The sequence below is a fragment of the Elaeis guineensis genome, chromosome 5, assembly GCF_000442705.2.
Source record: "Elaeis guineensis isolate ETL-2024a chromosome 5, EG11, whole genome shotgun sequence".
Lineage (NCBI taxonomy): Eukaryota > Viridiplantae > Streptophyta > Magnoliopsida > Arecales > Arecaceae > Elaeis > Elaeis guineensis.
Genome location: NC_025997.2, coordinates 49,744,857 through 49,760,300, shown reverse-complemented (window position 1 = coordinate 49,760,300; position 15,444 = coordinate 49,744,857).

Genomic DNA, 15,444 nt, shown 5'->3' with positions numbered 1-15,444 from the left:
GAAGAGCCCTTTCCCACGACGACCTCTAAGCCAAACAGGCCAAACAACGAGAAAGGGTCAAGGAACGACAATATTAGTGCTACACGCGGACAAGGTAACATAAAATGCCTTTTTCTCATTTTCGATATATGTACTACAAGGCCAGGACGGCCAGAAAAAGAGGGACAAAACGATAAGAAAAGAAAAGGGGGGCAGCTACAAAAAGGGGGTGACTACAAAAGAACTCTAAGGAGGTCCTGCTCCCTCTAACATAGGGTGATCACCTCCATCCCCCGACCAGGACTGCCTCAGGGTCTCCACCATTTCCTCTAGTTCTTCCTTCTTTTGCAGCATATCCTGGAGCGCCTGACGAAGTCGCCGGCTCTCAGCCTCCGCTTCCCGATGCCACTTCCGCAAAACTTCGGACTCCGCCTCTGCGTCCGCGACGGCCTTCTGCTCGAGTCCCAGTTGGATTTTTACTTGTTGAAGCTCAGCTGTCTTCTCCCCAAGGGAGACAGAAATCCCTTCGACAGAGCCTCTCAGGGCTTGGAGCTCTTCGTTATCTTGGGCGTTAGCAAGCTGCGCCCTAGTAACCAACTGCCTCTGGAGACGGACTACCTCATCCGCCGCTCGACGAAATCTCCCCTTGTGCTCCTCTACCTGTCGGCGCCAGCTGGCCCGCTGCACATCGTGGCTCATCTCGGCATCTTGAAGCTGCTTCTGGAGGTCGGAAACTTTTTGCGACCATATCTGCTCATCCCGCGCTGTGAGCCGGGGTGAGTTCCCTTCCAGCTGGCCGATCCTCCTCTTGGCAGCCGACAGCTCCACTTTAAGGGCGCTGATCCTGGCCTCTTGAGCCCAAGTTCGGTCGCTGGCGCTCTTCGTGCATTCTTTGAGCTCCTTCGCAAAGTTCGCCTCCCTCCGGCTGTAGTCCATGATTGCCTTCACTTGGAGACTCCTGAAGTGGGCGGCCTCAGCGGCGGCCTCGGAATAGCATTTTTTCGCCTGGCAGAGCTCGCCCTCCGACTTTTTCAACTTCTTCGTCAGGTGGAGGACCTCCTTTTTTAGCCGTTGGATAGTTGACTTCAGCGGGACCCCCAGGGGCAAGGGAAGTGCTTCGGCAGGACGCTGCCAACGGAAGATGCAAACGTCAGAGACCAACTCTTTACAAGAAGAAAGGCAGTAAAGAAGAAGCAGGGGGAAGGAAAGGTCATCCACAATAAGAAGTTCGACTTTATTGATCAATTTTGAAGACAAGCGGAAGGGAAATATGGCGACAAAGGAAAGATACAAGATCGGAGGTCTCAGACCTCGGGGGCAGGGGGTGGAGAGCTCGGCGCGGGTGGCGCAGCTGCGACGGCGGTGGACGGAGGGGCCAGGAAGCTCCAGATCGTACTCTGAAGGGACCCCATACTGAGCCCTTATCAGGAGAAGTTCGTCCGGAGTCGACGAACAAGGAATAGCGCCCGGTGCGAAGACCGGGCGAGACCCTGCCCCAAACGCGGGTTCGTCCGCAGAGACAGGGGCCTGGGGGTTTGAAGCAGAAGAGCTCCCAGGGCTTACGGGGGAAGAAGAATCGGAAGACATTTTTCTTTGGGGGAGAACCTAAAGGGCCCTAGAAATGCAAGCCGAGAAAGGAGGGGGACGCCGGAAGTCAACTCAGGAGAGGACACGAAAGAAGAGGAAGGAGGAGAGGACCCTAAGCGGTAAGAAGGAGAAGGTGGGCACTAACCTATCCTGCTCTGGGGGCCTGGGGAGCGAGGAACGGAAGGCGCCTATGGCTCGAGAGGGCGTTCGCTAGAGCAGACTCTCGGGGAGATGACAGACGCCGGCAAGAAATCAGAAGCGGAGTGGGACGCCTGAAAGGGGGGAGGACGAGTTTAAATAGACCCTGGGATCCGGCGCCATAATGATCTCGAATCCCCCCAGGCTAGTCCGCATCCGACACGTGTCCCACTCCCCATGGTAGACGGCTGAAGGCGGCTGGCGGTTGGCAGGGCCATAATTGTGCCGTACCTAGGCCAGCGTACCTGCGGGGTCTTCGAAGCATCACCTCGTACCGCCCCAATTCGAAAAGACTCCGGCACGCGCTCATTTAATGCCAAAATATCCGGGAGCGGCAGGGCGCGGGATTCGAAGGGACGGTTCCGACTGTACTTCTGTGTACTTCCTTCGTTTGAAATTCAAAACTCGGATGTAGGGGGACTGGTGTTGGGTATAAAATACCCACAGTCGGAACCCACGGCGGAACCGCCATCAGCAAGTGCAGCTCCGCCCGGACACCTATGGGAGCCGGGCTCCACCGCCATCAGCAGGTGCAGCTCCGCCCGGACTCCTACGGGAGCCGGGCTCCGCCGCCAACATCAAAACAGCTCCGCCCGGACTCCTACGGGAGCCGGGCTCCGCTCTCAATATCAATCGCTGGTAAGCTCAATCCGGACTTCACCCTTGACTTTGTTTGCAGCGCAGCTCCGCCCGGACTCCTACGGGAGCCGGGCTCCACCGACGACATCAGCACAGCTCCGCCCGGACTCCTACGGGAGCCGGGCTCCACCGCCATCAGCAAGTGCAGCTCCGCCCGGACTCCTACGGGAGTCGGGCTCCACCGCCATCAGCAAGCGCTGCTCCGCCCGGACTCCTATGGGAGCCGGGCTCCGCCACCAACATCAAAACAGCTCCGCCCGGACTCCTACGGGAGCTGGGCTCCGCTCTCAATATCAATCGCTGGTAAGCTCAATCCGGACTCCTATCAGAGCCGGACTTCACCCTTGACTTTGTTTGCAGCGCAGCTCCGCCCGGACTCCTACGGGAGCCGGGCTCCACCGACGACATCAGCACAGCTCCGCCCGGACTCCTACGGGAGCCGGGCTCCACCGCCATCAGCAAGTGCAGCTCCGCCCGGACTTCTACGGGAGCCGGGCTCCACCATCATCAGCAAGCGCTGCTCCGCCCGGACTCCTACGGGAGTCGGGCTCCGCCGCCAACATCAAAACAGCTCCGCCCGGACTCCTACGGGAGCCGGGCTCCGCTCTCAATATCAATCGCTGGTAAGCTCAATCCGGACTCCTATCGGAGCCGGACTTCACCCTTGACTTTGTTTGCAGCGCAGCTCCGCCCGGACTCCTATGGGAGCCGGGCTCTGCCGCCATCATCACAGCTCCGCCCGGACTCCTACGGGAGCCGGACTCCACCGCCGACATCAGAACAGCTCCGCCCGGACTCCTACGGGAGCCGGGCTCCGCTCACGATGGCTCCGACCATTGCCGAGCTTCAATCGACAGATCCACGCCCCCTGACAGGCCCTCAAAACGGCCGCGACCCTGCTCCACCTCCTGTGGCGGACTCCACGCAGTATCATCATTCCCTGACAAGCCGCAGCAGCCATAGCCGCCCTGCTCCACTTCCTGTGGCGGACTCCGCACAGCTCCATTATCCCCCTGGCAGGCCACAGTAACGGCCACGAACCTGCTCCACCTCCTGCGATGGATACCATGCGATTCTCCTGACGACGGATGCTGCTCCACCCCTCATAACGGATTCCACGTGGCAAGTCGAGGTGATACCCACGTGTCTGCTCCATTATCTTTCGCAATCAATTCCCCTGACCATGGGCGGCCCACTACCAGGCAGTTACACACGTCGCCATCAGTCCGTTGCCTCCCCCGCCTATAAAAGGGGGGACTCAGATACGTTATTTTTTAAGCCTTTTGCCTTATCTCAAAACTCTGCTAAATTCTCTGTTCGAGCACTCCATTCTTGTTGAGGCAGAGAACTGACTTGAGCGTCGGAGGGTCTTGCCGGAGCAACCCCACCTCCGGTTTAGACTTCCCTTGCAGGTCCCGGTGGCGACCGCGGCTTCCTCAACTCCAGCTTCTCCGGCGCAGGCGGATTTTTGCACCAACACATGGTATGATGCTATTGCAAGCATAATCTGTATAGATTTGAGCATGGCAACAGGTGAAAATGTTTCATCATAATCAATACCCAATTTTTGCCTGAAACCTTTGGCTACTAATCTAGCTTTATAGGTTTCAACTTGGCCATCCACTCCAATCTTTTTCTTATAGACCCATTTGCATCCAATAGGGGTCACACCCTCTGGTGCATCAACCAAAATCCACACTTGGTTGGAATACATGGAGTTCATTTCGGATTTTATAGCCTCTAGCCATTTGTCTGAGTCCCTTCTCATGATGGCTTCCGTATAGGTCAAAGGTTCATCATTCTCAATGATGTGGGCTTCATTATTCTCAATAACGAACCCATACCTCATAGGTGCATTCCGCACCCTATCCGACCTTCGAAGAGGAGGTGTACTTTGTGTTTGTACTTCATTAATGGATATTTTTGGTTGAGGATCATCTTGTGCTTGCATTTGTAGGTCTTGAACTTCTCCAAGTTCAATTTTCTTCTCACTGCCTCTTTCTAGGATAAACTTTTTTTTCCATAAAAGTGGCATATTTACTGACAAACACCTTATGTTCAGTAGGATGGTAAAAGAGGTATCCTATACTCTCTTTAGGATAACCTACAAATAAGTATTTATTTGCCCTAGCACTCAGCTTATGTCCGAAATTTCTTTTAACATAAGCTGGACAGTCCCAAATCTTAAGATACTTAAGATTAGGCTTTTTTCCTCTCCATATCTCATATGGAGTGCTTGGTACAGATTTTGAAGGTACTCTATTCAAGATATAGACAGCAGTTTCTAGGGTATATCCCCAGAAAGAAATTGGCAAATCTGTAAGGCACATCATGGACCGCACCATATCTAATAAAGTACGATTCCTCCTTTCTGCTACACCATTTAGCTATGGTGTATAGGGAGGGGTCCATTCTGAGAGAATTCCATTTTCTTTAAGATGATCTACAAATTCATTGGATAAGTATTCTCCTCCTCGATCAGATCGAAAGATTTTAATACTTTTTCTAGTTTGTTTCTCGACCATACTTTGATACTCTTTAAATTTATCAAAGGCTTCGGACTTGTGTTTCATAAGATACAGATATCCAAACCTAGATAAATCATCAGTGAACATTATAAAATAAGAGTATCCTCCTCTGGCTTCTGTTGTCACAGGACCACATACATCAGTATGTACAAGTCCTAATAACTCACTTGTCCTTTCTCCATGTCCACTAAATGGAGTCTTAGTCATTTTTCCCATAAGACAAGATTCACAAGTACCTAATGATTCATAATCATAAGGATCAAAGAACTCTTCTTTGTATAACTTGTTAATCCTTATCTCACTTATATGACCAAGTCGACAATACCAAAGTAAAGTATTATTCAACTCTTCTCTCTTTCGCTTTTTACTTTCATTAATATGGAAAATATTATCATTAGATAGAATTAGAAGACCATTATTAATAACGCCTTGACAGATAATTTCATTAGAAAAAGAAATTGAGCAACTATTGCTCTTTCCATTTATTTCATAACCTCATTGCAATAGTAACAATACAGAAATAATATTTCTAATGATCTTAGGCATATAATAACAGTTTTCTAGCTCTAAGATCTTTCCAGAAGGTAACTTTAACATATATGTCCCTACAACCTCTGCTTGGATTGACTCTCCTCCAATGGCGTAGAGCTCGAAGTCACCCTTCTTCAGCACTCTAATGTTCTGCAGCCCCTGCAATGACTTGCAGATATGAGAACCGCAGGCAGTATCCAATACCCAAGAGTCTGAATTGGAAGAACTTAATGACAAAATTGTATGTATCTCATACATACCTTTTGGTGCATCGCTTGCACCTGCCTTTATAATTGCAAGATATAATTTGCAATTTCTTTTCCAGTGTCCTACCTTGCCGCAGTGAAAGCAGGTACCCTGTCCGGAGACTTTCTTCCCCTTCTTCTTCATCTTGCCACCCATAGGATTCAGTGCTTTCTTTGAACCCTTAAAACCTGACATCTTCTTAGAGGTTTTACCCACAAGAAGAAGTGGAGCCTTTTCTTTCTTAATATGGCTGTCAACTGTCTTAAGCATATTTAACAACTTAGGTAAGGAGGTATTCAGTTTGTTCATATGATAGTTCACAACAAACTGAGCGAATGACTCAGGGAGAGATTGCAGGATCAAATCCTGACTTAATTCTCCATCTATCACAAAACCAAGTTGACCCAATCTAGTGATCAGATCAATGACCTTCAGGACATGGTCTTGTACGGATGATCCCTCAGTCATTCTAGTATGGAATAACTGCTTAGATATCTCATATCTAGCAGTTCTACTATGTTCTCCATACAACTCTTTAAGATTGAGGAGTATGGATTGAGTATCCATGCTCTCATGCTGCCTCTGCAACTCATTGCTCATAGAGGCCAGTATGATGTACTTGACAGTCAAACTGTCATTCTTCCACATCCTGTATGTGGATACCTCCTCTTCTGTGGCATCATCCCCAACCTCTTGTGGTTCAGGGATGTCAAGAATATAGGAGAGTTTCTCCTAAGTGAGTACGATCTTTAAATTTCTCAACCAGTCCACATAATTGAGACCGATCAACTTGTTGGAATCTAAAATTCTTCGCAATGATAGTGAAGATGCCATTTGTAGAATTTAATCTATAAAAATTAAAAAATATTTCATAAGCAAACAACTCATATTGACTCATACAATTAAATAAGGTCTTTAGATTTAATTGTACCTCCTACTATTTTATCGAACATCATAACCCTCTACTATGATGAACGAGACATATGTTATATTTATCTTAGTGGGATTGAGACCCTAATTCCTCATAATGATCTTGTGTTAACACAACAAACTCTTATGAGTTCATAGATAGGAAACTCTTTCCAATTGCATCTCATGCAATTTTCAATATTATATCTTGACCTCTAAAATATTATTAGCCTTGTGTTAACACAACAAGCTATAATATTTTAGTTAAGTTAGACCCTTCATTTCAATACAGTCAAATTCTAATATAACTGCCCTTGTGTTAACACAACAAAGCAGTATATTCAAAATTATCGTAAGCATCTTCTATGCACCAGGATTATGTTATATCAATCCTTATGACAAGCCTCATGTTAACACAACAAACTAGCTATAGTTCATGATGTAACATTAACCTAGCATGAAGGAAGGCCCTTAATAGTGTTTTCAACATTAGGGTTTTTCAATATCAAGATCGCTTAATCAAATTGGCCAGGTAAGTAAGGTGGGAGTCCCCCCATTGCTTTTCTTAGACACCAATAAATTGGCCAGATCAGACAATGGAACCAATTAAAAAACCACCTATAGCACTTTCCTAGACACCAATTGATCAATTGATCAAGAATTGGTTAACCCATAGTTGCATATCACTACCACTTAATATAATTTTTTAATGAGGGATTTTATTTGGTCTCATGCACATTCTAACTACATAATACCCATTTATGTATCAATATTAAAATTTTCTACATGTGCAAGTGTAACATATGGACATTCATCATCCTAGGACAACATTGCAGCATAACCCCGTTATGCTAGGACAACCTTATGTCAAGATGATGAAGTGGTGAATGATATATGTATTATTTCATATCATCATATAAAAGCATAAATTATTTTATAGTATAAATTATACTATGGATCATATAAATATTATGTATATATGATTGAACCAAACAAGGCCGGCTCTGATACCACTGTAGGGTTTCAGAGTGGGCATGCACAGTGGAACCATAATGTATTTCAAAATTTTAATAAAGAAATCCTAAATATTAAACTCTTAAACCAGTATCTTCTTGATGATTAACAATCATATATAACATAAATTCAAGATTAAATTTAAGTTATAGAAGAATACCTGCAGCGCTTAATCCAAATTTCGGTAGAACCTCCACCAGGCGCCCAAGTGTTCGCCCTCCAACGGTGATCCACACAGGGCTATGATCAGGACACCAACTCTTTGAGATGATTCCTCCTCCAAAATTCACACTCTGAGAATTTTCTTGAACACCAGGACCTCAAGACGCTCTTCCTCTTCTCCTAGCCTTCCTATCCCTACCTTTCTTCTCTCCTTGTCTTCCTTAATTTTCTTCCTAGACTCTTGTCCTAAAATCGGACTTGTCCTTTTTATTTTTGGACTTGTCCTAACAAGAGAAGGAAGAGACTAATTGGACAATAGGGAGAGGATGTTAGAAAGAAAGGAGGAATTGGAAATCTGAATGAATCCAATCCCCCGGCGCATCCCCCTTTAAATACTTAGCGATGGGTTGCCTTCAGAAATTTTTCGCGCCCCTTCCACGCGCCATCTCGCATCCATCAGAAAATATCATGCCTCCTGATGAATTCTCATGCCTATCTAAAAGTTTTTGACACATGGCAATCAATGAGAAAAAATCCAAGAGACGCTTCATGCAGAAGGACTCTTCAGAATATTTTTCTCGATGATTCTCCGATGAGTCACGCAGCTTCGCATGGCATAATTTTTTTCCACCACCCATCAATGTAATTTTGTCCATCCAATGGCCAAAAATCAAGCACTAACATAAGAATGTCGTGGAAAAAAATTCAGATTAAAAAGTGGCGTGACAAAAGGGTTAGATTCCTTCACAAGTTGGACTCTTGGTCAGGCGCATGGATCAGGCTGACAGGATTTCCAACTTCAATAAATTTCCACGATTAAACCAGAAGGAATTTTAACTTCAAAAAAATTCCTGATGCTACAAATGAAGTCAGGAATCATTCAAAAATTTATTTTATCATGGAACATAGGATAAGCTCGAGGATGAGGCACCCATCTCATGGGATGCAAAAACTATTTCTGCACACAAAAACTGTACCCACGCACAAGAAAAATTCTTGACTCGTGGAGAATTGGTTTCCTGGCTCCAAATTTTCGGTACATGCAGCAAAGGGCTGAACCAACTCAAATCCAAAAATTGATTTGAATTAATTTAGCCTTAATTAGCCCAATCTGGAATCAATTTTAAACCCGATTCGAAACAAGGAGCTAGTTTTTTGCAACATGTGCTAGCATGTCAATTTTGCAAACATGATCTAATCCAATTAGACCCCTGATCAATACCCTTTGTGTGTGACCCATTGGGTTCCACATCTACCCAGCAATAGATCTGAGTTCAAGTCGATTTGATTTGATTAGAATTTAATCTAACCGATCTAGATCCAATCGAGCTAACCCGATTTCAGCAATTAGAACTCTTTCTAATTGGTGATTGAATTAAACTATTTAATTTGATCAAACCCATAAAATAAGATTGATGTCTAGCAACGTATCATATCTACCTGAAAGATATAAAATTTTTGATAGAAATACCAAAAATACCCTTCAGTGGAAAGTTATCATGCAATTTGATCCTGCGATCTCCCTGCACCCTGAATATGACTCTGGATATGGAATGATGTCAAATCCAATATCATACTCATATTTCTCTCAATCTTATATGATGATTCAATTAATAAAATATTAGAAACTCTTTCTAATTTTTATTTTACTTTGATCAAAGGCTTCCTGAATCATCAATCGATCAGAACAACAAGGATGCGATTTCCTCTTACCAGGAGTGATCGATTTCATGTTGACCTACTCACAACCTCCATACATATTCTACCATATCTAGAACACCCCATACATGACTAAGTCATGAATGAGTATGAACCAAAAAATATGAATTCATGTATACAAGGTTCTATGGTAGTCTCAGGTCAAAGAATTACATGCACAACTCCCACTATAAGAAAACATCTCTTGACAGGTAAGTAAATTTCATAAGATGTTTCTTAAGTCGGATCAATTCAGTGAACTCATTCTCTAATGAGCACCCACTTCCTTGTATTAGTGTCTCACACAAGTGGTATATGAGATCTGCCACCTTCTCCATCGAGCATACATAGAAAGTGCTAATCTATCCGGAACATTGATCTCCTACTCAATGCTCCTATGACTAGGAATATTCTAAATCAGGATTTTTAGGATTTTTGGTCTCATAGATATGATCTCATCATAACCCTAAACTTATTTTCCTAATTTATGGAGTTCATCATAATCATTACTAAAGTAAGATGCAACATATGATGAAAATGCCTTTTATTATTTAAAGAGTCAATACATAAGTCTGAAAGATTACAAGGAAAACCCATCAAAATATAAATTTTGATTGGCTTGTAGGGCATATTCCTTTCAGTATTCTTATTGAATATGTTTTAGTGGATTTAAATTCCCAAGTAGGAGCTTGGAGAGTGAATGTAGGTGCAAGATTGGTACCGAATCACTATAAATCTTGTTTGTTTGTGGTGTGCATACTTGCTCTCTGTCTATTTTTTTTTATTTTCTTATATTCTTGCATCTCATTTTTACACTTAGTTTAAATCACTTACTATACATAACTTGCTTATTATTACTTAATCCTTGTGGTTCTAAATTAACTTTAAAATTTTAAAAACCCAATTCACCCCCTCTCTTGGGTTGCATAGTTGGGAAACAAGTGGTATCAGAGCATGGTGCTCTAGCCCTACTTTGATTTAACCATCAAAGAGCTAAAGATCTATGGCAACTCAAGTTGGTGCTTCACTAGCCGAGGGGCAGTCCACAAACCAACCTTCATTTTTCAATGGGTCAAACTACACCTATTGGAAGGCTCGGATGAAAATCTTTATTCAAGTACTTGATTATGATATGTAGAGTATCATAGTAAATAGACCACACACACCCACTAAGATAATTGATGGTGTAGAATCAACCAAACCTGAAAGAGAATGGGATGAGATTGACAAGAAAATAGCTCAACTCAATGCTAAAGCCATGAATATTTTATATTATGCTTTAGATGCTAATGAGTTTAATCATATTTCAACATGCATGTCAGCTAAAAAAATATTGGATAAGTTAGAAGTAACACATGAAGAAATTAATCAAGTTAAGGAATCAAAAATCAACATGCTTGTGCATAAATATGAACTCTTTAAAATAGAGCATGCTGAATCAATAACTGAAATATTTACTCACTTTACGGATATTATTAATGATCTAAAAAGTCTTGATAAGTCTTACTCTAACAATGATTTTATGAGAAAGATTCTTAGATCTTTACCAAGGACTTGGAAAGCTAAAGTGATCGCAATTTAAGAAGCCAAAGATTTGAATGTCTTATCCTTGGAGGAGCTTCTAGGATCGCTAATGACACATGAGCTAAGCATGAAACAACATCAAGAAGAAAATGTTAAGAAAAAGAGGATAATCACCCTCAAATCCATTGCTAAACTCGATGAGAAATCTGATAAAATAGAAAATGAAGAGCAAGATGAAGAAATAGCCCTCATCACTAAAAAGTTTAAAAAATTTATGAAGAAAACAAAATAAGGGATGAGGAAGAGGCCACCTACAAAAGGGGAGCATAGCAAGGAGAAGGATAAGGAGCAGCCCCTTATTTGTTATGAATGTAAAAAGTCAGGGTACTTTAGGTCTGAATGTCCACTACTTAAGACGGACCCTAAGAAGTACAAGAAAAAGGCTATGGTAGCTACATGGAGTGATAGTGATGAGTCAAGCTTCGAAGAAGAAGATTCACATGAACAAGCTAACTTGTGCCTTATGGTACATAAAAATAAGGTAAATGCTAAAACTCCTAGTGACTTTATCTTTGAAGAACTTCAAGAAGCATTTTATTATCTAGTTGATGATCTAAAGAAGTTAGGGGTATAGAACAAAGAATTAAAATTAAAGAATCAATCTTTACTAAAAGAAAATGAGATTATTTCAAATAAAAAATTGATCTTGATATAAGAAAATCTAAACTTGAAAAATAAAATTGCTAAGTTAAAATCCATGATAGAAAAGTTCACTCTAAGTTTAAATAAACTTCAAATGATACTTGATAATCAAAAGGTCATTTATGATAAAGTCGGTCTTGAATACAATCCTTTAAAGAAACAAAAATTTCTGAAAAATATCTTTGTGAACTCATCAAGCAACAAGTTTTCATATTACTTGCTTTAAATGTAGTAAAGTATGACACAAATTCTATACATGCTTCTCTAGGAAATCAAAAAATTCTAATGTGAAGAAAATATGGGTTTCAAAAGGAATAATTGTGACTAACCAAAGAGGATCCAAGAAAATTTGGGTACCTAAAGTAAAAACTTGATTTTTGCATGTAGGTGTGTCTTCTATTCTAAGGAACAAATCAAAAATGATATTTTGATAGCGGGTGCTTAAGACACATGACCGGTGACGAATCCCAATTCATCACACTTGATGTAAAAGATGAAGGGATGGTCACCTTTGGAGACAATAGCAAAGGAAAGATCATCGGTATAGGTAACATTGGTATCACTCCCTCTAAGTATATTAAAAATATTTTATTAGTAGATAGATTGAAACATAATTTATTAAGCATTAGTCAATTATGTGATAAAGGGTACAAAGTTATTTTTGAATCTTCATTATGCATAGTAACTAGTCCCAATGATGAAGGCAATAAATTTGTTGGGCATAGACATGATAATATTTATATAGTAGATTTGAATGATCTTTTCAAGATAAACTTGCAATGCCTAGTCCTTGAATGCCAAATTTAATGAGACTAGTTGGCTTTGGCACCGTAGGCTTGCACATATTAGCATGCATTCACTTTCAAAACTTATTAAAAAAGAATTGGTTATCGATTTATCTAAATTAAATTTTAAAAAAGATAGAATTTATGATGCATGCCAACTAGGTAAACAAATAAAAGTTTCATTCAAATCTAAAAATATTGTTTCAACTTTTAGGCCATTAGAATTATTGCACATCGATTTATTTGGACCCACTAGAACTACTAGTTTAAGTGAAAAATGATATGGCTTTATAATTATTGATGATTTCTTTCATTTTACATGGATTTTCTTTTTGACATATAAAGATAAAATTTTTTATGTGTTCTCAAAATTTTATCGAAGAGTTACTAATGAAAAAGGTATTTCAATTCAAAATATTTGAAGTGATCATGGAACCAAATTTGAAAATAAAGATTTTGAAAAATTTTGTGATGAAAAAGGCATTGATCATAACTTTTCAGCACCTAGGACACCTCAACAAAATGAGATAGTAGAAAGAAAAAATAGAATCCTTGAAGAAATGGCCCATACCATGCTATGTGAAAGCAACCTCCCAAGATACTTTTGGGTGGAAGCAATTAACACGGTATGTTATATTTTAAATCATGCTTTAATTAGACCAATTCTAAAGAAAATATCCTATAAGCTTTGGAAAGGAAGAAAACCAAACATTACATTTTTTTATATTTTTAATTGTCGATATTTTGTTTTGAACAATGATAAAGAGAGATTAAAAAAATTTGATGCAAAATTCGATGAAGTTATTTTTCTTGGTTACTCCTCTTCTAGCAAAGCTTTTAGAGTTTTCAATAAAAGAACTTTAGTAGTAGAGAAGTCAATACATGTTATTTTTGATGAGACTAATGATCTTCCTTCAAGGAAGAGTGAAGGTATTGATGATGCAGATCCTCTTATAGAAAGGATGAAGGAGCTCACCCTAAAAGACTCAACAATTCAAAATGAAGAAGAACATGATAACAAACAAGAGGATGAAGGTGAAGAACAACAGGAACAACCTCAAGGTACAAATGATCTACCCAAAGAATGGAGGTATGGAGGTATGATCACAATCATCCCAAAAAATTAATCATTGGTGATCCTACACATGGAGTAAGAACTCGTTCTTCACTTAGAGATGCATACAATTATTTTGCATTTATTTCTCATTTTGAACCTAAAACCTAGATAAAGTTGAAAAAGATTATAATTGGATAAATACAATGCAAGAGGAACTTAATCAATTCGAAAGAAATAATATATGGACTTTAGTATCAAGATCTAAAAATTATTAAATAATTGGCACAAAATGAGTATATAGGAATAAATTGGATGAACATAGAAATATAATTAGAAATAAAGCAAGATTGGTTGCAAAGGGCTATAATCAAGAAGAGGAAATTGATTTTGATGAGACTTTTGCACCTGTTTCTAGATTAGAAGTAATTAGGCTTTTACTTGCATATGCGTGCTTTATGAATTTTAAATTATTCCAAATGGATGTCAAAAGTACTTTTCTAAATGGTTATATTGTCGAAGAAGTTTATGTAGAACAACCCCTCGATTTTGAAAATCATGCTTTTTCTAATCATGTTTTCAAATTAAACATAGCATTATATGGCTTAAAACAAGCATCTAGGGCTTGGTATGAAAGGTTAAGTAAATTCTTGCTTGATAATGATTTTTCAGGAAAAAATATAGATACAACCCTTTTCATTAAAAAAAATCATGATGATATCTTAGTTATACAAATATACGTTGATGACATTATATTTGGATCTACTAATGAAACTCTTTGTTAAGATTTTGCTAAGCTAATGCAAGGGAGTTCGAGATGAGCATGATGGGAGAACTTATATTCTTTCTCGGACTCCAAATCAAACAAACAAAGGAAGGGATCTCCATCACCCAAAGCGAGTACACAAGAGAACTACTTAAAAGATTTGGAATGGAGGGCTCCAAAGCAATTGGTACCCCCATGAGCCCATCATGTAAGCTTGACAAGAATGAAAAAAGTAAAAATGTAGACTCAAAACTTTATAGAGACATGATTGGTTCTTTATTGTATTTAACTTCTAGTAGATTAGATATTATGTTTAGTGTTTGTCTATATGCATGCTTTCAATCAAATCCAAAAGAATCACATTTAAATGCAGTTAAAAAAAATTTTAGATATTTAAAAGGTACACAAACTCTAAGATTATGATATTCTAAGGTCTCATCAATTTACTTAATAGGATATTCAGATGTCAATTTTGCTGGATGTAGACTAGACAGAAAAAGTACTAGTAAAACTTGCCAATTTTTTGGAGTTAACTTATTCTCTTGATTTAGCAAGAAACAAAATTTGATGGCACTGTCTACGATCGAGGCCGAATATATTGCAGTCGAAAGTTACTGTGCTCAAATCTTGTGGATTAAGCAACAACTTGAAGACTTTGGCATCAAACTCAATGAAACTCCCATAAGATATGATAACACTAGTGCTATTAATCTAACTAAAAATTTAATTCAGCATTCTAGATCAAAGTATATTGAAATTAGACATCATTTCATAAGAGAACATATCCAAAATAATGATATAATTCTTGATTATGTATGTACTGAAAAATAATTGGCTAACATCTTTACCAAGACTTTAAGTGAAGATATATTTTGTGAAATTAGGAGAGAACTAGGAATTCTTGATCCATTAACTTAAGTATCTTTCTGATTCCAAGTTCTTTTTGCTAAAAATTCATTGAACCAAATTTTGAGCTTAATTCTCTTTTCTTCTTTCTTAAAAGATCAAAACTATCTTTCATATGATCAATCTCTTAAATAGACACCCCTCTCTCAAGTTTCAATTTTTTTCGAAATTTTTTCCATCATTTTTTTTTGAATTTTTCTAGTCATGAGGCGACCC